Source organism: Panulirus ornatus, chromosome 66 (assembly GCF_036320965.1).
Source record: "Panulirus ornatus isolate Po-2019 chromosome 66, ASM3632096v1, whole genome shotgun sequence".
NCBI lineage: Eukaryota > Metazoa > Arthropoda > Malacostraca > Decapoda > Palinuridae > Panulirus > Panulirus ornatus.
The window spans coordinates 9,965,139-9,990,661 of record NC_092289.1 but is presented as its reverse complement, the minus strand read 5'-3'; the positions used below and the strand labels follow the sequence as shown (position 1 = coordinate 9,990,661).

Here is a 25,523-nt window from a genome sequence, read left to right as displayed (position 1 = left end):
CGCTTCACATGCCTTGATTCAATCCACTGACAGCACGTCAACCCCGGTATACCACATCGCTCCAATTCACTCTATTCCTTGCCCTCCTTTCACCCTCCTGCATGTTCAGGCCCCGATCACACAAAATCTTTTTCACTCCATCTTTCCACCTCCAATTTGGTCTCCCTCTTCTCCTCGTTCCCTCCACCTCCGACACATATATCCTCTTGGCCAATCTTTCCTCACTCATTCTCTCCATGTGCCCAAACCACTTCAAAACACCCTCTTCTGCTCTCTCAACCACGCTCTTTTTATTTCCACACATCTCTCTTACCCTTACGTTACTCACTCGATCAAACCACCTCACACCACACATTGTCCTCAAACATCTCATTTCCAGCACATCCATCCTCCTGCGCACAACTCTATCCATAGCCCACGCCTCGCAACCATACAGCATTGTTGGAACCACTATTCCTTCAAACATACCCATTTTTGCTTTCCGAGATAATGTTCTCGACTTCCACACATTCTTCAAGGCCCCCAGAATTTTCGCCCCCTCCCCCACCCTATGATCCACTTCCGCTTCCATGGTTCCATCCGCTGCCAGATCCACTCCCAGATATCTAAAACACTTCACTTCCTCCAGTTTTTCTCCATTCAAACTCAACTCCCAATTGACTTGACCCTCAACCCTACTGTACCTAATAACCTTGCTCTTATTCACATTTACTCTTAACTTTCTTCTTCCACACACTTTACCAAACTCAGTCACCAGCTTCTGCAGTTTCTCACATGAATCAGCCACCAGCGCTGTATCATCAGCGAACAACAACTGACTCACTTCCCAAGCTCTCTCATCCCCAACAGACTTCATACTTGCCCTTTTTTCCAAAACTCTTGCATTTACCTCCCTAACAACCCCATCCATAAACAAATTAAACAACCATGGAGACATCACACACCCCTGCCGCAAACCTACATTCACTGAGAACCAATCACTTTCCTCTCTTCCTACACGTACACATGCCTTACATCCTCGATAAAAACTTTTCACTGCTTCTAACAACTTGCTTCCCACACCATATATTCTTAATACCTTCCACAGAGCATCTCTATCAACTCTATCATATGCCTTCTCCAGATCCATAAATGCTACATACAAATCCATTTGCTTTTCTAAGTATTTCTCACATACATTCTTCAAAGCAAACACCTGATCCACACATCCTCTACCACTTCTGAAACAACACTGCTCTTCCCCAATCTGATGCTCTGTACATGCCTTCACCCTCTCAATCAATACCCTCCCATATAATTTACCAGGAATACTCAACAAACTTATACCTCTGTAATTTGAGCACTCACTCTTATCCCCTTTGCCTTTGTACAATGGCACTATGCACGCATTCCGCCAATCCTCAGGCACCTCACCATGAGTCATACATACATTAAATAACCTTACCAACCAGTCAACAATACAGTCACCCCCTTTTTTAATAAATTCCACTGTAATACCATCCAAACCTGCTGCCTTGCCGGCTTTCATCTTCCGCAAAGCTTTCACTACCTCTTCTCTGTTTACCAAATCATTTTCCCTAACCCTCTCACTTTGCACACCACCTCGACCAAAACACCCTATATCTGCCACTCTATCATCAAACACATTCAACAAACCTTCAAAATACTCACTCCATCTCCTTCTCACATCACCACTACTTGTTATCACCTCCCCATTTGCGCCCTTCACTGAAGTTCCCATTTGCTCCCTTGACTTACGCACTTTATTTACCTCCTTCCAGAACATCTTTTTATTCTCCCTAAAATTTAATGATACTCTCTCACCCCAACTCTCATTTGCCCTTTTTTTCACCTCTTGCACCTTTCTCTTGACCTCCTGTCTCTTTCTTTTATACATCTCCCACTCAATTGCATTTTTTCCCTGCAAAAATCGTCCAAATGCCTCTCTCTTCTCTTTCACTAATACTCTTACTTCTTCATCCCACCACTCACTACCCTTTCTAATCAACCCACCTCCCACTCTTCTCATGCCACAAGCATCTTTTGCGCAATCCATCACTGATTCCCTAAATACATCCCATTCCTCCCCCACTCCCCTTGCTTCCATTGTTCTCACCTTTTTCCATTCTGTACTCAGTCTCTCCTGGTACTTCCTCACACAGGTCTCCTTCTCAAGCTCACTTACTCTCACCACCCTCTTCACCCCAACATTCACTCTTCTTTTCTGAAAACCCATACAAATCTTCACTTTAGCCTCCACAAGATAATGATCAGACATCCCTCCAGTTGCACCTCTCAGCACATTAACATCCAAAAGTCTCTCTTTCGCACGCCTGTCAATTAACACGTAATCCAATAACGCTCTCTGGCCATCTCTCCTACTTACATAAGTATACTTATGTATATCCCGCTTTTTAAACCAGGTATTCCCAATCATCAGTCCTTTTTCAGCACATAAATCTAGAAGCTCTTCACCATTTCCATTTACAACACTGAACACCCCATGTATACCAATCATTCCCTCAACTGCCACATTACTCACCTTTGCATTCAAATCACCCTTCACTATAACCCGGTCTCGTGCATCAAAACCACTAACACACTCATTCAGCTGCTCCCAAAACACTTGCCTCTCTTGATCTTTCTTCTCATGCCCAGGTGCATATGCACCAATAATCACCCACCTCTCTCCATCAACTTTCAGTTTTACCCATATTAATCGAGAATTTACTTTCTTACACTCTATCACATACTCCCACAACTCCTGTTTCAGGAGTATTGCTACTCCTTCCCTTGCCCTTGTCCTCTCACTAACCCCTGACTTTACTCCCCAGACATTCCCAAACCACTCTTCCCCTTTACCCTTGAGCTTCGTTTCACTCAGAGCCAAAACATCCAGGTTCCTTTCCTCAAACATACTACCTATCTCTCCTTTTTTCACATCTTGGTTACATCCACACACATTTAGGCACCCCACTCTGAGCCTTCGAGGAGGATGAGCACTCCCCGCGTGACTCCTTCTTCTGTTTCCCATTTTAGAAAGTTAATACAAGGAGGGTAGGATTTCTGGCCCCCCGCTCCCGTCCCCTCTAGTCGCTTTCTACGACACGCGAGGAATACGTGGGAAGTATTCTTTCACCCCTATCCCCAGGGATGATATACATATATATATACATATACACATACACACACATACACATACATACGCACATATACACACACACACATACATATATATACATATGAAAAATGTAAGAAACAATTTAGAAAACTGAAACTTCTAGCTTGAAATGAATGAAAAAAAATGAATGTCACATAATGGTTCAACCTCTGGCTATGGAAAAAAGGAAATGTATAATTTATTTACACAAACGTCAATAGCAGTTCTCATCAATTTAACCACTGTATCAATAGGCTTCAATGTCTAAGCTTCATTTTTCTCCAATTTCACTATTTTCCTTCACATTTTCAATTGTGTCTGAAGGTTCTACTACAAGAGTGATTGTTTTTCCAGTAAGGGTCTTCACATCTTGGTTACATCCACACACATTTAGGCACCCCACTCTGAGCCTTCGAGGAGGATGCTTTACTTGTGGTGCTGACTTCCGGCCACTTGGTTCAGTGCAGTGTGGCGCAGACGGAGGCCAGATGAACCAAACGCTGTATTGCCGTAGTCGTTCTCTCTCGTCGCTACCTGGCTGGCTTGCCACTGGTTGCTCGAGTCTTTTCCGTAGGATCGCGCCCTTGCTGTATACACCCCCAGGGGAGACACGTCCTGCATATCTTGAGGGAAGATTCACCAAACAGACACTACTATGCTCCCTCGGCCCCCGCCCCTTTATCTGTGTCCACCAATCACGGGCCGGGCTGCGGTCGCCCGGGATGACGAGCAGTTTCCCATCGATTCCTCCCTGGGGCGCGGGGCTTCGACGAGACGACCTCCAACGCTTGCCGCTTCACTAGGACGCACTTGAGAAACATCCTAGCTTACATCTGATGCACCAGCCCTACATGTTGGCGTCCGGGCTCCACCATAGCCTCTAAGGTGGTCCAGAATCACTAGATGAGTGCATTCGCAGGTGAGCGACATTCTACGCAAGACGTGTACCATGCCTCGCCACGGGGTCACAAGCCTCAATTTTCAGACCCCCACGAGCCAGGAGGTCCAGGGAGGACTGGCCACACCGCCTCTCGCATGGCCGACCTGTCCACCACGACTATATATATATATATATATATATATATATATATATATATATATATATATATATATATATATATATATATATATATATAAACGCCCATACACGCAAATATACACATCAACCTACATATATATATATATATATATATATATATATATATATATATATATATATATATTTTTTTTTTTTTTTATACTATTCGCCATTTCCCGCGATAGCGAGGTAGCGTTAAGAACAGAGGACTGGGCCTTTGAGGGAATACCCTCACCTGGCCCCCTTCTCTGTTCCTTCTTTTGGAAAATTAAAAAAAAACAAAAAAAAAAAACGAGAGGGGAGGATTTCCAGCCCCCCGCTCCCTTCCCTTTTAGTCGCCTTCTACGACACGCAGGGAATACGTGGGAAGTATTCTTTCTCCCCTATCCCCAGGGATATATATATATATATATATATATATATATATATATATATATATATATATATATATATATATATATATATATATATATATATATATATATATATATTCCTATGAGTCCACGGGCAAAATGAAACACGAAAATACTTTTCGTGTTTCATTTTACCCGTGGACTCATAGGAATATCTTGATCACGCGCAAAATTGTGATCCTTTCCAATATATATATATATATATATATATATATATATATATATATATATATATATATATATATATATATATATATATGTATATATATCCCCTGGGGATAGGGGATTAAGAATACTTCCCACGTATTCCCTGCGTGTCGTAGAAGGCGACTAAAAGGGGAGGGAGCGGGGGGCTGGAAATCCTCCCCTCTCGTTTTTTTTTAATTTTCCAAAAGAAGGAACAGAGGGGGCCAGGTGAGGATATTCCGAAAAAGGCCCAGTCCTCTTTTCTTAACGCTACCTCGCTAATGCGGGAAATGGCGAATAGTTGGAAAAAAAAAAAAAATATATATATATATATATATATATATATATATATATATATATATATATATATATATATATATATATATATATATTATCCCTGGGGATAGGGGAGAAAGAATACTTCCCACGCATTCCCTGCGTGTCGTAGAAGGCGACTAAAAGGGGAGGGAGCGGGGGGCTGGAAATCCTCCCCTCTCGTTTTTTTTTTAATTTTCCAAAAGAAGGAACAGAGAATTGGGCCAGGTGAGGGTATTCCCTCAAGGCCCAGTCCTCTGTTCTTAACGCTACCTCGCTAATGCGGGAAATGGCGAATAGTTTGAAAGAAAAAAGATATATATATATATATATATATATATATATATATATATATATATATATATATATATATATATATATATAAAAGCCCATACACGCAAATATACATATCAACCTATACAAACATATGCATACACAAACACATACATATTCACATATGGATATATTCATACTTGATGCCTTCATCCATTCCCGTCGCTAACCCGCCACACATGTGATTATCATGGACAAACACATGTTTACCTAATGGCGTCCTAGCTACGTCTCTTTGTTGTATATTAAGTGACTGTTATTTCTTGTTTCTGTGTCTACCCAGATGATGTGATTATTACACGTAAGTGCACTTGGGAACTTATCGTGTTTCATTTTTCTCTCGTTAGCGAGGTAGCGCAAGGAAATAGACGAAAGAATGGCCCAACTCACAAACACATACACGGTATATACATACACATCCACACATGCATATATACATACCTATACATCTCAACGCATATATGTGTGGATCAGGTGTTTGCTTTGAAGAATGTATGTGAGAAATACTTAGAAAAGCAAATGGATTTGTATGTAGCATTTATGGATCTGGAGAAGGCATATGATAGAGTTGATAGAGATGCTCTGTGGAAGGTATTAAGAATATATGGTGTGGGAGGCAAGTTGTTAGAAGCAGTGAAAAGTTTTTATCGAGGATGTAAGGCATGTGTACGTGTAGGAAGAGAGGAAAGTGATTGGTTTGCGGCAGGGGTGTGTGATGTCTCCATGGTTGTTTAATTTCTTTATGGATGGGGTTGTTAAGGAGGTGAATGCAAGAGTTTTCGAAAGAGGGGCAAGTATGCAGTCTGTTGTGGATGAGAGAGTTTGGGAAGTGAGTCAGTTGTTGTTCGCTGATGATACAGCGCTGGTGGCTGATTCATGTAAGAATCTGCAGAAGCTGGTGACTGAGTTTGGTAAAGTATGTGAAAGAAGAAAGTTAAGAGTAAATGTGAATAAGAGCAAGGTTATTAGGTACAGTAGGGTTGAGGATCAAGTCAATTTGGAGGTAAGTTTGAATGGAGAAAAACTGGAGGAAGTAAAGTGTTTTAGATTTCTGGGAGTGGATCTGGCAGCGGATGGAACCATGGAAGCGGAAGTGGATCATAGGGTGGGAGAGGGGGCGAAAATCCAGGGAGCCTTGAAGAATGTGTGGAAGTCGAGAACATTATCTCGGAAAGCAAAAATGGGTATGTTTGAAGGAATAGTGGTTCCAACAATGTTGTATGGTTGCGAGGCGTGGGCTATGGATAGAGTTGTGCGCAGGAGGATGGATGTGCTGGAAATGAGATGTTTGAGGACAATGTGTGGTATGAGGTGGTTTGATCGAGTAAGTAACGTAAGGGTAAGAGAGATGTGTGGAAATAAAAAGAGCGTGGTTGAGAGAGCAGAAGAGGGTGTTTTGAAATGGTTTGGGCACATAGAGAGAATGAGTGAGGAAAGATTGACCAAGAGGATATATGTGTCGGAGGTGGAGAGAACGAGGAGAAGTGGGAGACCAAATTGGAGGTGGAAAGATGGAGTGAAAAAGATTTTGTGTGATCAGGGCCTGAACATGCAGGAGGGTGAAAGGAGGTCAAGGAATACAGTGAATTGGATCGATGTGGTATACCGGGGTTGACGTGCTGTCAGTGGATTGAATCAGGGCATGTGAAGCGTCTGGGCTAAACCATGGAAAGCTGTGTAGATATGTATATTTGCGTGTGTGGACGTATGTATATACATGTGTATGGGGGTGGGTTGTGCCATTTCTTTCGTCTGTTTCCTTGCGCTACCTCGCAAACGCGGGAGACAGCGGCAAAAAAAAAAAGATATATATATATATATATATATATATATATATATATATATATATATATATATATATATATATATATATATATATATATATTTTATCCCTGGGGATAGGGGAGAAAGAATACTTCTCATGTATTCCCTGCGTGTCGTAGAAGGCGCTAAAAGGGAAGGGAGGGGGGGGCTGGAAATCCTCCAGTCTCGTTTTTAATTTTCCAGAAGAAGGAACAGAGAAGGGGGCCAAGTGAGGATATTCCCTCAAAGGCTCAGTCCTCTGTTCTTAACGCTACCTCGCTAATGCGGGAAATGAAGAATAGTATAAAAAAAAAATATATATATATATATATATATATTTTTTTTTTCTTTTTTTTTTATACCTCGTCGCTGTCTCCCGCGGTTGCGAGGTAGCGCAAGGAAACAGACGAAAGAAATGGCCCAACCCCCCCCCATACACATGTACATACACACGTCCACACACGCAAATATACATACCTACACAGCTTTCCATGGTTTACCCCGGACGCTTCACATGCCTTGATTCAATCCACCGACAGCACGTCAACCCCTGTATACCACATCGCTCCAATTCACTCTATTCCTTGCCCTCCTTTCACCCTCCTGCATGTTCAGGCCCCGATCACACAAAATCCTTTTCACTCCATCTTTCCACCTCCAATTTGGTCTCCCTCTTCTCCTCGTTCCCTCCACCTCCGACACATATATCCTCTTGGTCAATCTTTCCTCACTCATTCTCTCCATGTGCCCAAACCATTTCAAAACACCCTCTTCTGCTCTCTCAACCACGCTCTTTTTATTTCCACACATCTCTCTTACCCTTACGTTACTTACTCGATCAAACCACCTCACACCATACATTGTCCTCAAACATCTCATTTCCAGCACATCCATCCTCCTGCGCACAACTCTATCCATAGCCCACGCCTCGCAACCATACAACATTGTTGGAACCACTATTCCTTCAAACATACCCATTTTTGCTTTCCGAGATAATGTTCTCGACTTCCACACATTTTTCAAGGCTCCCAAAATTTTCGCCCCCTCCCCCACCCTATGATCCACTTCCGCTTCCATGGTTCCATCCGCTGACAGATCCACTCCCAGATATCTAAAACACTTCACTTCCTCCAGTTTTTCTCCATTCAAACTCACCTCCCAATTGACTTGACCCTCAACCCTACTGTACCTAATAACCTTGCTCTTATTCACATTTACCCTTAACTTTCTTCTTCCACACACTTTACCAAACTCCGTCACCAGCTTCTGCAGTTTCTCACATGAATCCGCCACCAGCGCTGTATCATCAGCGAACAACAACTGACTCACTTCCCAAGCTCTCTCATCCCCAACAGACTTCATACTGGCCCCTCTTTCCAAGACTCTTGCATTTACCTCCCTAACAACCCCATCCATAAACAAATTAAACAACCATGGAGACATCACACACCCCTGCCGCAAACCTACATTCACTGAGAACCAATCACTTTCCTCTCTTCCTACACGTACACATGCCTTACATCCTCGATAAAAACTTTTCACTGCTTCTAACAACTTGCCTCCCACACCATATATTCTTAATACCTTCCACAGAGCATCTCTATCAACTCTATCATATGCCTTCTCCAGATCCATAAATGCTACATACAAATCCATTTGCTTTTCTAAGTATTTCTCACATACATTCTTCAAAGCAAACACCTGATCCACACATCCTCTACCACTTCTGAAACCACACTGCTCTTCCCCAATCTGATGCTCTGTACATGCCTTCACCCTCTCAATCAATACCCTCCCATATAATTTACCAGGAATACTCAACAAACTTATACCTCTGTAATTTGAGCACTCACTCTTATCCCCTTTGCCTTTGTACAATGGCACTATGCACGCATTCCGCCAATCCTCAGGCACCTCACCATGAGTCATACATACATTAAATAACCTTACCAACCAGTCACCCCCTTACCAATACAGTCACCCCCTTTTCTAATAAATTCCACTGCAATACCATCCAAACCTGCTGCCTTGCCGGCTTTCATCTTCCGCAAAGCTTTTACTACCTCTTCTCTGTTTACCAAATCATTTTCCCTAACCCTCTCACTTTGCACACCACCTCGACCCAAACACCCTATATCTGCCACTCTGTCATCAGACACATTTAACAAACCTTCAAAATACTCATTCCATATATATATATATATATATATATATATATATATATATATATATATATATATATATATATATATATATATATATATATATATATATATATATATATATATATAAATAGACATATATATATATATACATATATACATAGTTCATACTGTCTGCCCTTATTCGTTACCGTCGCCACCTAGCCACACATGAAATAACAACCCCCTCCCCCAGCATAAGCGCGAGGTAGCGCTAGGAAAAGACAACAAAGGCCACATTCGTTCACATTCAGTCTCCAGCTGTCATGTATAAAGCACCGAAAGCACAGCTCCCTTTCCACATCCAGACCCCACAGAACTTTCATTGCTTTACCCCAGACGCTTCACATGCCCTGGCTCAATCCATCGATAGCACGTCAACCCCTGTATACCACATCGTTCCAATTCACTCTATTCCTTGCACGTCTTACACCCTCCTGCATGTTCAGGCCCCAATCTCTCAAAATCTTTTTCACTCCATCTTTCCACCTCCAATTAGGTCTTCCACTCCTCCTCGTTCCCCCCAATTCTGACACATATAACCTCATTGCCAATTTTTCCTCACTCATTCTCTCCATGTGACCAAACCATTTCAAAACACCCTCTTCTGCTCTCTCAACCACACTGTTTTTATTACCACACATCTTTCTTACCCTTCCCTTACTTACTCGATCAAATCACCTCACACCACATATTGTCCTCAAACATCTCATTTCCAGCACATCCACCCTCCTCCGAACAATTCTATCCATAGCCCACGCCTCGCAACCACATATCACAGCTGGAACCACTATTCATTCAAACTTACCCATTTTCGTTTTCCAACATAACGTTCTCGACTTCCACAAATTCTTCAACGCTCCCAGAACTTTCGCCCCCTCCCCCGCCCTATGATTCACTTCCGCTTCCATGGTTCCATCCTCTAACAAATCCACTCCCAGATATCTAAAACACTTCACTTCCTCCAGTTTTACTCCATTCAAACTTACCTCCGAATTGACTTGTCCCTCAACCCTACTATAACTAATAACCTTGCTCTTATTCACATTTACTCTCAGCTTTCTTCTTTCACACACTTTAACAAATTCAGTCACCAGCTTCTGCAGTCTCTCACACGAATCAGCCAACAGCGCTGTATCATGAGCGAACAACAACTGACTCACTTCCCAAAACATACTGCATATTTGCCCCTCTTTCCAAAACTCTTGCATTCACCTCCCTAACAACCCCATCCATTAACAAATTAAACAACCATGGAGACATCACGCAACCCTGCCGCAAACTAACATTCACTGACAACCAATCACTTTCTGTTCTTCCTAAACGTACATATGCCTTACATGCCCGATAAAAACTTTCATTGCTTCTAACAACTTGCCTCCTACACCATATATTCTAAATACCTTCCACAGAGCATCTCTATCTACTCTATCATAGGCCTTCTCCAGATCCATAAATGCTACATACAAATCCATTTGCTTTTCTAAGTATTTCTCACATATATTCATTAAAGCAAACATCTGATCCAGACATGCTCTACCACTTCTGATGCTTTGTACATGCCTTAACCCTCTAAATCAATGCCCTCGCATATAATTTCCCAGGAATACTCAACAAACTTATACCTCTGTAATTTGAGCACTCACTTTTATCCCCTCTGCCTTTGTACAATGGCACTATGCGAGCATTGCACCAACCTTCAGGCACATCACCATGAGTCATACATACATTAAATAAACTCACCAACCAGTCAACAATAGTCACACCCTTTTTCAACAAATGCCACTGCAATACCATCCAAACCCGCTGCCTTGCCAGCTTTCATCTTCGGCAAAGCTTTTACTACTCTCCTCTGTTTACCAAATCATTTTCCCTAACCCAATCACTTTGCACACCAAATCGACCAAAACATCATACATCTGCCAATCTATCATCAAAAACATTCAACAAACCTTCAAAATACTCAATCCATATCCTTCTCGCATCACCACTACTTGTTATCACCTACCCATTAGCCCCCTTCACAGAAGTTTCCATTAGTTCCCTTGTCTTACGCAATTTGTTTACCTCCCTCCAAAACATCTTTTTTATTCTCCCTAAAATTTAATGATACTCTCTCACCTTAACCCTCATATGCCCTCTTTTTCTGCTCTTGCACCTCTCTCTAGACCTCCTGCCTCTTTCTTTCACACATCTCCCAGTCTTTTGCATTATTTCCTTGAAAGATCGTCTAAATGCCTCTCTCTTCTCTTTCACTAATAATCTTACTTCCTCATCCCACCACTCAGTACCCTCCAGACATCCCTCCAGTTGCACCTCCCAGCACATTAACATCGAAAAGTCTCTTTTTCGCGCGATTATCAATTAACACGTAATCCAACAACACTCTCTGGCCATCTCTCTTAATTACATACGCATACTTATGTATATCTCTCTTTTTAAACCAGGTATTCCTAATCACCAGTCCTTTTTCAGCACATAAATCTACAAGCTCTTCACCATTACCATTTACAACACTGAACACCCCATGTACACCAATTATTCCTCAACTGCCACATTACTCACCTTTGCATTCAAATCACCCATCACTATATCCCGGTCTCGTGCATCAAAACTACTAACACACTCACTCAGCTGCTCCCAAAACACTTGCGTCTCATGATCTTTCTTCTTATGCCCAGGTGCATATACACCAGTAATTACCTATCTATCTCCATCCACTTTCAGTTTTACCCATATCAATCTAGAGTCTACTTTCTTACACTCTACCACATACTCCCACCACTCCTGTTTCAGGAGTAGTGCTATTCCCTTGCTGTTCTCCTCTCACTAACGCCTGACTTTACTCCCAAGACATTCCCAAACAACTCTCTCCCTTTACCCTTGAGATTCGTTTCAATCAGAGCCAGAACATCCAGGTTACTTTCCTCAAACATACTACCTATCTCTCTTTTCTTCTCATCTTGGTTACATCCAAACACATTTAGACACCCAAATCTGAGCCTTCGAGGAGGATGAGCACTCCCCGCGTGACTCCTTCTGTTTCCCCTTTCAGAAAGTTAAAATACAAGGAGGGGAGGGTTTCCAGTCACCCGCTCACGTCCCCTTTAGTCGCCTTCTACGACAAGTGAGGAATGCGTGGGGAGTATTCCTTCTCCCCTATCCCTAGGGATATATATATATATATATATATATATATATATATATACATATATATATATATATATATATATATATATATATATATATATATATATATATATATATATATATATATATATATATATATATACTACATATATCAGTGAACAACAACGGACTCACTTCCCAAGCCCTCTCACTAGCAACAGACTGCATACTTGCCCCTCTCTCCAAAACTCTTGCATTTACCTCCCTAATAAACCCATCCATAAACAAATTAAACAACCATGGAGACATCAACCAATCCTGCCGCAAACCGACATTGACTGAGAACCAATCACTTTCTTCTCTTCCTACTCGTACACATGCCTTACATCCTTGAAAAAAACTTTTCACTGCTTCTAACAACTTACCTCCTACACCATATATTATCAATACCTTCCACAGAGCATCTCTATCAACTCTGTCATATGCCTTCTCCAGATCCATAAATGCTACATACAAATCCATTTGCTTTTCTAAGTATTTCTCACATACATTTTTCAAAGGAAACACCTGATCCACACATGCTCTACCACTTCTGAAACAACACTGCTCTTCCCCAATCTGATGCTCTGTACATGCCTTCAACCTCTCAATCAATACCCTCCCATATAATTTGTTTAATTTGCTTTTGGATGCGGTTGTTAGGGAGGTGAATGCAAAAGTTTTGAAGTGAAGGCCAAGTATTCAGTCTGTTGTGGACGAGAGAGCTGTGGAAGTGGGTCAGTTGATGTTCGCTGATGATACAGAACTGATGCCTGATTCGGGTGAGAAAATGCAGAAGCTGGTGGCTGAGTTTGGTAAAGTGTGAGAAAGGAGAAAGCTGAGAGTAAATGTGAATAAGAGCAAGAATATTAGGTACAGTAGGGTTGAGGGACAAGTCAATTGCGAGGTAAGTTTCAACAGAGAAAAACTGGAGTAAGTGAGGTGTTTTAGATATCTGAGAGTGAATTTGGCAGCAGATGGAACCATGGAAGCGGAAATGAGTCACAGAGTGAGGGAGGGGGCGAAAGTTCTGAGAGCGTTGAAAAATGTGTGGATGGCGAGAACATTATCTCGGAAAGCAAAAATGGGTATGTTTGAAGGAATAGTTGTTCCAACAATGCTATATGGTTGCGAGGCGTGGGCTATAGATAGAGTTGTGCGGAGGAGGGTGGATGTGTTGGAAAATAGATATTTGAGGACAATATGTGGTGTGATGTGGTTTCATCGAGAAAGTAATGAAATGGCAAGAGAGATGTGTGATAATAAAAAGAGTGTGGTTGAGAGAGCAGAAGAGGGTGTTTTGAAATGGTTTGGTCACATGGAGAGAATGAGTGAGGAAAGATTGACAAAGAGGATATATGTGTCGTAGGTGGAGGGAACGAGGAAAAGTGGGAGACCAAATTGGGGGTGGAAAAATGGAGTGAAAAAGATTTTGAGCGATCGGAGCCTGAGCATGCAGGAGGGTGAAAGGCGTGCAAGGAATAGAGTGAATTGGAACGATGTGGTATACCGGGGTCGACGTGCTGTCAATGGATTGAACCAGGGCATGAGAAGCGTCTGGGTTAAACCATGGAAAGTATTTTTTGGGCCTGGATGTGGAAAGGGACCTGTGTTTTCGGTGCATTATACATGATAGCTACAGACTGAGTGTGAACGAATGTGGCCTTTGTTGTCTTTTCCTAGCGCTACGTCGCGCGCATGCGGGGGTAGGGGGTTGTCATTTCATGTGTGGCGGGGTGGCGACATGAATGAATAAAGTCCACATTCTTTCACACTCAGTCTCTAGCGGTCATGTGATAATGCACCGAAACCACAGCGTCCTTTCCACAGCCAGGCCCCACACAACTTTCCATGGTTTACCCTAGACGCTTCACATGCCCTGGTTCAATCAATTGACAGCACGTCGACCCCGGTATACCACATCCTCCCAATTCACTCTTTTCCTTGCACGCCTTTCACCCTCCTGCATGTTCAGGCCCCGATCACTCAAAATCTTTTTCACTACATCTTTCCACCTCCAATTTGGTCTCCCACTTCTCCTTGTTCCCTCCACCTTTGACACATATATCCTCTTGGTCAATCTTTCCTCACTCATTCTCTCCATGCGGCCAAACCTTTTCAAAAAACCCTCCTCTGCTCTCTCAACCACGCTCTCTTTATTACCACACATCTCTCTTACCCTATTATTACTTACTCGATCAAACCACTTCACACCACATATTGTCCTGAAACATCTCATTTCCAGCGAATCCACCCTCCTGCGCACAACTCTATCCACAGCCTCGCAACCATATTACATTGTTGGAACCATTATTCCTCAAACATACCCATTTTTGCTTTCCGACATATTGTTCTCGACTTCCACACATTCTTCAACGCTCCCAGAATTTTCGCCCTCTCCCCCACCCTATGATTCACTTCCGCTTCCATGGTTCAAATCCGCTGCCAAATCCACTCCCAGATATCTAAAACACTTCATTTCCTCCAGTTTTTCTCCATTCAAACTTACCTCCCAACTGACTTGACCCTCAACCCTTCTGTACCTAATAACCTTGCTCTTATTCACATTTATTCTTAGAGCGCTGTATCATCAGCGAACAACAACTGACTCACCTCCCAAGCGCTTTCATCCACAACAGACTGTATACTTGCCCCTCTTTCCAAAACTCTTGCATTCACCTCCCTAACGGCCACATCAATAAACAAATTAAACAACCATGGAGACATTACACACCCCTGCTCCAAACCGACATTCACTGAGAACCAATGACTTTCCTCTCTTCCTACACGTACACATGCCTTACATCCTCAATAAAATATTTTCACTGCTTCCAACAACTTCCCTCCCACACCATATATTCTTAATACCTTCCACAGACCATCTCTATCAACTCTATCATATGCCTTCTCCAGATCCATAAATGTTACATACAAATCTATTTGCTTTTCTAAGTATTTCTCACATACATTCTTCAAAACAAACACCTGATCCACGCATCCTCTACCACTTCTGAAACCACACTGCTCTTCCCCAGTCTGATGCTCTGTACATGCCTTTGCCCTCTCAATCAATACCCTCCCATATAATTTACTAGGAATACTCAACAAACTTATACCTCTGTAATTTGAGCACTCACTTTTATCCCCTTTGCCTTTGTACAATGGCACTATGCAAGCATTCCGCCAATCCTCAGGCACCTCACCATGAGTCATACATACATTAAATAACCTTACCAACCAGTCAACAATACAGTCACCCCCTTTTTTAATAGATTCCACTGCAATACTGTCCAAAGCGCTTCCTTGCCGGCTTTCATCTTCTTTAAGGGTTTTACTACCTCCCCCCTGTTTACCAAATCATTCTCCCTAACCCTTTCACTTTGTACACCACCTCTACCAAAACACCCTATATCTGCCACTGTATCGTCAAACACAGTCAACAAACCTTTAAAATACTCACTCCATCTTCACATCACCATTACTTATATATATATATATATATATATATATATATATATATATATATATATATATATATATATATATATATCCAACTCTCCTCAATTTCCTCCTACACGACCTCCATTGCCTGAGGCAAGCCTCAACACGATGGTCCTTTCGGTGCAGACGGTCTTGCTATCACATCACAACACCCTGACACCACAGTAGCAACATCAAATATACATAACTATATAACACAACTGGATCAATGGCTTGCCTAGAACAGAATGTCTGCATATCCACAGAAGTCATCAATCACTCTTGTAACAAACAGGTTTGAATATAGGTCATACCCTTGAGTTACCTTGAATGAACAGTCTTTCCCACTGAATAAAACACCAACCATTCTACGCATCACATACTACATAACACATGACATTCACTCCCTACACTAACATCATGAACACAAAAGCAAGACACAAATTAAATGCCCTCACAAAACTAATTGGCACAGGATTTGGAAAAAAAAAAAAGTATCCCTCAACATGTCTCACAACATCCTTTCCGCTTTGAGCTATGCCTCACCTGCCTGGTCTCGCACCCTCACAAAAGAAAAGATAACAGTGCATTCAGAGCATTCACTGGCTTTCTAATAACCACAAGCACCCAACACCTTCATAAATAAAACAAAGATCTTTTCAATACAGACCCTTTTCAACATGCTCGGTACTTAGTTCTATGTATAAGCACCAGACCTATCCCGCTTATACCAACCCTAAAGTAGAAATCAAAAGCTTACCCCTGCCTCACACTTCAGCAACCTCTACTAAAGAAAAAACACTAACAAAAATATACAATGAACTAACACGAGAAACATTAAACAACCAAAGTCCCAGCTCACTTTCAAAATCCAACCCAACAGACACACATACCCATTAGAAACCACATTCCCCGGACAAAACCGAGCCGATGGAAATTTGAATGGAGAAAAATTGGAGGAGGTGAAGTGTTTTAGATGTTTGGGAGTGGACTTCGCAGCAAATGGAACCATAGAAGCGCAAGTGAGTCACAGGGTAGGGGAGGGGCGAAGGTGTTGGGAGAGATGAAGAATGTGTGGAAGGAGAGAACGTTAACGCGGAGAGCAATATTGGTTATGTTTGAAGGAATAGTAGTTCCAAAAATATCATATGGTTGCGAGGCATGGGCTATAGATAGTGTTGTATGGAGGAGCGTGGATGTGATGGAAATGAAATGTTTAAGGACAATATGTTGTGTGAGGTAGTTAAATCGAGTAAGTAATGAAAGGGTAAGAGATGTATGGAAAAAAAAAGTGTGGCTGAGAGAGCAAAAGATGGTGTGTTGAAATGTTTTGGACATCTGGAGAGAATAAGTGAGGAAAGATTGACAAAGAAGATATATGTGTCAGACAGGGAGGGAACAAGAAGTGAGAAGATCAAACTGGAGGAGATAGGATGAAGTGAAAATGATTTTGAGCGATCGGGACCTGAACATGCAGGAGGGTGAGAGGCGTGCAAGGAGTAGAGTGAATTGAAACGATGAGATATACCGGGATCGACGTGCTGTCAATGGACTGAACCAGGGCATGTGAAGAGTCAGGGGTAAACCATGAAAAGGTCTGTAAGGCCTGCATGTGGATAGGGAGCTGTGGTTTCGGTGCATTGCACATTACTCTCAACTTTCTTCTTTCACACACTTTTATCAAACTCATTCACCAACTTCTGCAGTTTCTCACCCAAATCAGTCATCAGCGCTTTATTATCAGCAAACAACGATGACACACTTCCCAAGCCCTCTCATCCACAATAGATTGCATCCTTACCCCTTTCTCCAAAACTATTGCATTCACCTCCCTAACCACCCCATCAATAAACAAACTAAACGACCATGGAGACAGCACGCACCCTTGCCGCCGTTTCCTACGTCAGCGAGTTAGCGCTAGGAAATAGACGAAGAATGGCCCAGCCACTCAAATTTGAAAGTACGCGCATATGCACTTTGTTCGTATTCATATACTTCCATGTTGTACAGTTAGATTCGGTAAAATGCTATCTGCTGGTTGTGTGAGACTGACGGGATTTGACAAGTGTAGACCCGTTGCTCACCAAGGTGAGATGAAGAGTATTCGGTTACATTGTATTCGAATAGCCATTTCCCTCATAGGGGCGACCATAGCCAAGCAGTAGCACTCCCGCCTGCCACGCAAGGGTCCCTGGCTCGAACCTAGCTGTTGGAGGTTTAAGCGTATGTTCTATGAAAGTGCACGCATATGCACTTTCTTCGTATTCATATGCCTCCGGGTTGTAGTTAGATTCTGTAAAATGCAATCGCTGATTGTGTGAGCCTGATGGGATTAGACCAGTGTACACCCCTTTGCTCACCAACGTGAGACGAAGAGTATTCGATTACACAGTACACGAAAAGTCATTTTCCTTTGAAGTGCAAACATAACCCAGGCTGTAACGCTCCTGCCTGCCACGCAGGGGTCACGTGTTCGAAACTATCTGTTGGAGTTTTTTTTATGTTCTATGAAAGTGTGCGCAAATGCACTTTGTTCGTATATATATATATATATATATATATATATATATATATATATATATATATATATATATATATATATATATATATATTTCTATTTTCAAACTATTCGCCATTTCCCGCATTAGCGAGGTAGCGTTAAGAACAGAGGACTGGGCCTTTTTCGGAATATCCTCACCTGGCCCCCTCTGTTCCTTCTTTTGGAAAATTAAAAAAAAAAAAAAAACGAGAGGGGAGGATTTCCAGCCCCCCGCTCCCAATATATATATATATATATATATATATATATATATATATATATATATATATAGCCTAGCGGTAGCATTATCACCTGTTAAACGGGGGTCCCGGGAACGATCCTGGCTGTTGGAGGTTTGTATGTTCTATGAAGGTGCGCGTTCCCATGCACTTTGTTCATATGTGGATAGGGGAGAAAGAATACTTCCCACGCGTTCCTCACGTGTCGTAGAAGGCGACTAAAAGGGACGGGAGCGTGGAGCCAGAAACCCTCCACTCCTTGTATTTTGACTTTCTAAAAGGGGTAACAGAAGAAGGAGTCACGCGGGGAGTGCTCATTCTCCTCGAAGGCTCAGATTGGGGTGTCTAAATGTTTGTGGATGTAAACAAGATGAGAAAAAAGGTGAGATAGGTAGTATGTTTGAGGAAAGGAACCTAGATGTTTTGGCTCTGAGTGAAACGAAGCTCAAGGGTAAAGGGGAAGAGTGGTTTGGGAATGTCTTGGGAGTAAAGTCAGGGGTTAGTGAGAGGACAAGAGCAAGGGAAGGAGTAGCACTACTCATGAAACAGGAGTTGTGGGAGTATGTGATAGAGTGTAAGAAAGTAAATTCTAGATTGATATGGGTAAAACTGAAAGATGATGGAGAGAGATGGATGATTATTGGTGCATATGCACCTGGGCATGAGAAGAAAGATCATCAGAGGCAAGTGTTTTGGGAGCAGCTGAATGAGTGTGGTAGTGGTTTTGATGTACAAGACCGGGTTATAGTGATGGGAGATTTGAATGCAGAGGTGCGTAATGTGGCAGTTGAGGGAATAATTGGCATACATGGAGTATTCAGTGTTGTAAATGGAAATGGTGAAGAGCTTGTGGATTTGTGTGCTGAGAAAGGACTGGTGATTGAGAATACCTGGTTTAAAAAGCGAGATATACATAAGCATGCGTATGTAAGTAGGAGAGATGGCCAGAGAGCGTTATTGAATTACGTGTTAATTGATAGGCGCGCGAAAGAGAGACTTTTGGATGTTAATGTGCTGAGAGGTGCAGCTGGAGGGATGATCATTATTTCGTGGAGGCGAAGGTGAAGATTTGTTGGGGTTTTCAGAAAAGAAGAGAGAATGTTGGGGTGAAGAGAGTGGTGAGAATAAGTGAGCTTGGGAAGGAGACTTGTGTGAGGAAGTACCAGGAGAGACTGAGTAGAGAATGGAAAAAGGTGAGAACAAAGGAGATAAGGGGAGTGGGGGAGGAATGGGATGTATTTAGGGAAGCAGTGATGGCTTGCGCAAAAGATGCTTCTGGCATGAGAAGCGTGGGAGGTGGGCTGATTAGAAAGGGTAGCGAGTGGTGGGATGAAAAAGTAAGATTATTAGTGAAAGAGAAAAGAGAGGCATTTGGACGATTTTTGCAGGGAAAAAATGCAAATGAGTGGGAGATGTGTAAAAGAAAGAGGCAGGAGGTCAAGAGAAAGGTGCAAGAGGTGAAAAAGAGGGCAAACGAGAGTTGGGGTGAGAGAGTATCATTAAATTTTAGGGAGAATAAAAAGATTTCTTGGAAGGAGGTAAATAAAGTGCGTAAGACAAGGGAGCAAATGAGAACCTCAGTGAAGGGGGCTAATGGGGAGGTGATAACAAGTAGTGGTGATGTGAGAAGGAGATGGAGTGAGTATTTTGAAGGTTTGTTGAATGTGTTTGATGATAGAGTCACAGATATAGGGTGTTTTGGTCGAGGTGGTGTGCAAAGTGAGAGGGTTAGGGAAAAAGATTTGGTAAACAGAGAAGAGGTAGTAAAAGCTTTGCGGAAGATGAAAGCTGGCAAGTTAGCAGGTTTGGATGGTATTGGAGTGGAATTTATTAAAAAAGGGGGTGACTGTATTGTTGACTGGTTGGTAAGGTTATTTAATGTATGTATGACTCATGGAGAGGTGCCTGAGGATTGGCGGAATGCTTGCATAGTGCCATTGTACAAAGGCAAAGGGGATAAGAGTGAATGCTTAAATTACAGAGGTATAAGTTTGTTGAGTATTCTTGGTAAATTATATAGGAGGGTATTGATTGAGAGGGTGAAGACATGTACATAGCATCAGATTGGGGAAGGGCAGTGTGGTTTCAGAAGTGGTAGAGGATGTGTGGATCAGGTGTTTGCTTTGAAGAATGTATGTGAGAAATATTTAGAAAAGCAAATGGCTTTGTATGTAGAATTTATGGATCTGGAGAGGGCATATGATAGAGTTGATAGAGATGCTCTGCGGAAGGTATTAAGAATATATGGTGTGGGAGGCAAGTTGTTAGAAGCAGTGAAATGTTTTTATCTAGGATGTAAGGCATGTGTACGTGTAGGAAGAGAGGAAAGTGATTGGTTCTCAGAGAATGTAAGTTTGCGGCAGGGGTGTGTGATGTCTCTATGGTTGTTTAATTTGTTTATGGGTGGGGTTGTTACGGAGGGGAATGCAAAAGTTTTGGAAAAAGGGCAAGTATGCAGTCTGTTGTGAATGAGAGAGCTTGGGAAGTGAGTCAGTTGTTGTTCGCTGATGATACAGCGCTGGTGGCTGATTCATGTGAGAAACTGCAGAAGCTGGTGACTGAGTTTGGTAAAGTGTGTGAAAGAAGAAAGTTAAGAGTAAACGTGAATAAGAGCAAGGTTATTAGGTACAGTAGGGTTGAGGGTCAAGTCAATAGGGAGGTAAGTTTGAATGGGGAAAAACTGGAGGAAGTAAAGTGTTTTAGATATCTGGGAGTGGATCTGGCAGCGGATGGAACCAAGGAAGCTTAAGTGAATCATAGGGTGGGGGAAGGGGCGAATATTCTGGGAGCCTTGAAGAATGTTTGGAAGTCGAGAACATTATCTCGGAAAGCAAAAATGGGTATGTTTGAAGGAATAGTGGTTCCAACAATGTTGTATGGTTGCGAGGCGTGTGCTATGGATAGAGTTGTGCGCAGGAGGGTGGATGTGCTGGAAATGAGATGTTTGAGGACAATATGCGCTGTGAGGTGGTTTGATCGAGTAAGTAATGCAAGGGTAAGAGAGATGTGTGGAAATAAAAATAGTATGGTTGAGAGAGCAGAAGAGGGTGTTTTGAAATGGTTTGGTCACATGGAGAGAATGAGTGAGGAAAGATTGACCAAGAGGATATATGTGTCAGGGGTGGATTGAACGAGGAGAAGTGGGAGATCAAATTGGAGGTGGAAAGATGGAGTGAAAAAGATTTTGAGTGATAGGGGCCTGAACATGAGGAGGGTGAAAGGCGTGCAAGGAATAGAGTGAATTGGAACGATGTGGTATACCGGGGTTGACGTGCTAGAGACTAAGTGTGAATGAATGGGGCCTTTGTTGTCTTTTCCTAGCGCTACCTCGCACACATGAGGGGTGAGGGGGTTGTTATTCCATGTGTGGCGATGTGGCGATGGGAATAAATAAAGGATGACAGTATGAATTATGTACATGTGTATATATGTATATGTCTGTGTGTGTGTATATATGTGTACATTGAGATGTATAGGTATGTATATTTGCGTGTGTGGACGTGTATGTATATACATGTGCATGTGGGTGGGTTGGGCCATTTCTTTCGTCTGTTTCCTTGCGCTAGCTCGCTAACCCGGGAGACAGCGACAAAGCAAAATAATAATAATAAAAAAATAAAAAAAAAAAGATATATATATATATATATATATATATATATATATATATATATATATATATATATATATATATATATATATATTGGAAAGGATCACAATTTTGCGCGTGATCAAGATATTCCTATGAATCCACGGGGAAAATGAAACACGATAAGTTCCCTAGTTCACTTTTGTGTAATGTTCACATCATCAGGGGAGACACGAGAGAGAAATATAAGTCAGTTGATATACATCGTCTCTTATATATATCAACTGACTTATATTTCTCTCTTGTGTCTCCCCTGACGATGTGATTATTACACGAAAGTGCACTTGGGAACTTCTCGTGTTTCATTTTCCCCGTGGACTCATAGGAATATATATTCTTTTTTTCTTTTTTAAACAATTCGCCATTTGGGCCTTTGTGGAATATCCTCACCTGGCCCCCCTCTGTTCCTTCTTTTGGAAAATTAAAAAAAAAAAGAAAAACGAGAGGGGAGGATTTCCAGCCTCCCGCTCCCTCCCCTTTTAGTCGCCTTCTACGACACGCAGGGAGTACGTGGGAAGTATTCTTAATCCCCTGTCCCCAGGGATAAGGAATATATATATATATATATATATATATATATATATATATATATATATATATATATATATATATATATAAATATATATATATATAAAATCATTATGGCCATGATACATATAACAGAATGACCTAAGTACCCTGACAGAGTGTAACTAACATCTTTCACAACATCCAAGAAGAACCATAATTTTAGAAATGAAATGTTGATGTAACTTAAACCTACAAGTGCACGAGTAGATTTTACTGCATATCACAACTGCACTAAAGAAATATTTAGAGTTTCTTTGAATTTCCTAATCAAAGATATAGATCATTTTACAACATGTGTACCAGTAATGTTTCATAGATCGTCATTAGATGTCTATTATCTTTCTATAATTATGATAATAATAATAATAATAGTAATAATAATAATAATAATAATAATAATAATAATAGTTATTATTATTATTATTATTATCATTATTATTATTATTATCATTATTATTATCATTGTCATTATTATTAATCATATCATTCACATTATTATCATTATTAACATTATCATTATTATTATCAATACTATTATTACTATCATTATTATCATTATTATTATTATCATTATCATTATTATTATTTTTATTATTATTATTATTATCATTATCATTATTATTATTTTTATTATTATTATTATTATCATTATCATTATTATTATTTTCATTATCATTATTAATAATAATGATATCATTTACTTCTGCCATCGTCAAATATACTGAGAATCTTAAGAGCTGTAACATACCTCCTTTTCATTTCCAACATTTAGTTACTCTTCAAGTTGAATGCCCAAAGTGGTAAATATGCTCTATTTTGCATTTAATATATGGTGTAGATAAATTCTTAACATCTAGTGCAGTGATTAGAAAATACAGTCAGAGATGGGAAATGTGATTTACAGCATTACGTATTATTTTGCAATATTAAGCAAAGGATAGATGTTACTTTCGTTAACATAAAATCAGCTTTCACTCACGTTTAGATTGATCAACCTCACATTTCCCACGATATTTTAGAAAAAACTGTAATAGTGCATTAATTATCACTGTGCTTCGATGCATTGTTAAAGTGTTAAATTACAGAAACAAGATTATCACCTTATACGTAATGTACTACAACCAACAAAATAAAAAGTAACCGCGATTCACAGACTCGTTCGATCCTCCTAGCATTCTTGTCAGCTCTATCAATTTATATATCATATACTAAGCGCATTTTCATTCTTACCTGACTGATGAATAGCGTTACATCTTGTAGCTTCTACTTAACGTATTCGCAAACAAATTCTGCAATTCGTTAGAGCGTAGGGACATATTCAGGAATAAAACTTACACGGGAACCACCATGGATTTAAGTAAACATTAGTCAGGTAGTAACAGCAGCTGCCGCGAGATGGCAGCATGTCACGGGTGATCCCTTAATAGAGTTGCCACTTGCTATTTTGTGCCCAACTCCAGTACATACCGTATAATATCAAATTTGTTCATAATTTTTAGGCTCCTTAAATCTTACACATTTAGCCATTAACCATCCATTACGTGGTTCTGTCCCCTCCCCAATATATATATATATACATATATATATATATATATATATATATATATATATATATATATATATATATATATATATATATATATATATATATTTTACTTTGTCGCTGTCTCCCGCGTTAGTGAGAAAGCGCAAGAAAACAGACGAAGGAATGACCCAACCCACCCACATACACATGTATATACATACACGTCCACACACGAAAATATGCATACCTATACATTTCAACTTATACATATATGTATATATACACACAAACACACATATACATATATACACATGTACACAAATCATACTGTCTCCCATTATTCATTCTCATCGCCACCCCGCCACACATGAAATAACAACCCCCCTCCCCCCCGCATGAGCACGAGGTAGCGCTAGGAAAAGACAACAAAGGCCACATTCGTTCTCACTTAGTCTCTAGCTGCCGTGTATATTGCACCGAAACCACAGCTCCCTTTCCATATCCAGGCCCCACAGAATTTCTCATGGTTTACCCAAGACGCTTCATATGCCCTGGTTCAATCAATTGACAGCACGTCGACCCCGGTATATCACATCGTTCCAATTCACTCTATTCCTTACATGCCTTTCATCCTCTTGCATGTTCAGGCCCCGATCACTCAAGATCTTTTTCACTCCATCTTTCCACCTCCAACTTGGTCTCCCACTTCTTCTCGTTCCCTCCACCTTTGACAAATATATCCTCTTTGTCAATTATTCCTCACTCATTCTCTCCACGTGACCAAACTATTTCAAAACACCCTCAACTGCTCACTCAGCCACACTCTTTTTATTACCACACATCTCGCTTACACTATTAGTACTTAAT

At 41.0% G+C, this 25,523-nt stretch overlaps 1 protein-coding gene across 2 annotated transcripts in view; it reads right to left on the bottom strand.

Annotated features, from left to right (window-relative positions):
- LOC139746724 (uncharacterized) overlaps positions 1–24,504 on the bottom strand; it is a 47,890-nt gene extending 23,386 nt beyond the window's left edge. Inside the window, exon 1 of one of the 2 annotated variants that reach the window (XM_071658208.1) lies at positions 24,362–24,504. The gene's annotated coding sequence lies outside the window, so the exon portion shown is untranslated. The remainder of the gene's footprint in view (positions 1–24,361) is intronic. The other variant, XM_071658209.1, reaches the window with a different exon arrangement.
- Between the last annotated feature and the right edge of the window lie 1,019 nt (positions 24,505–25,523).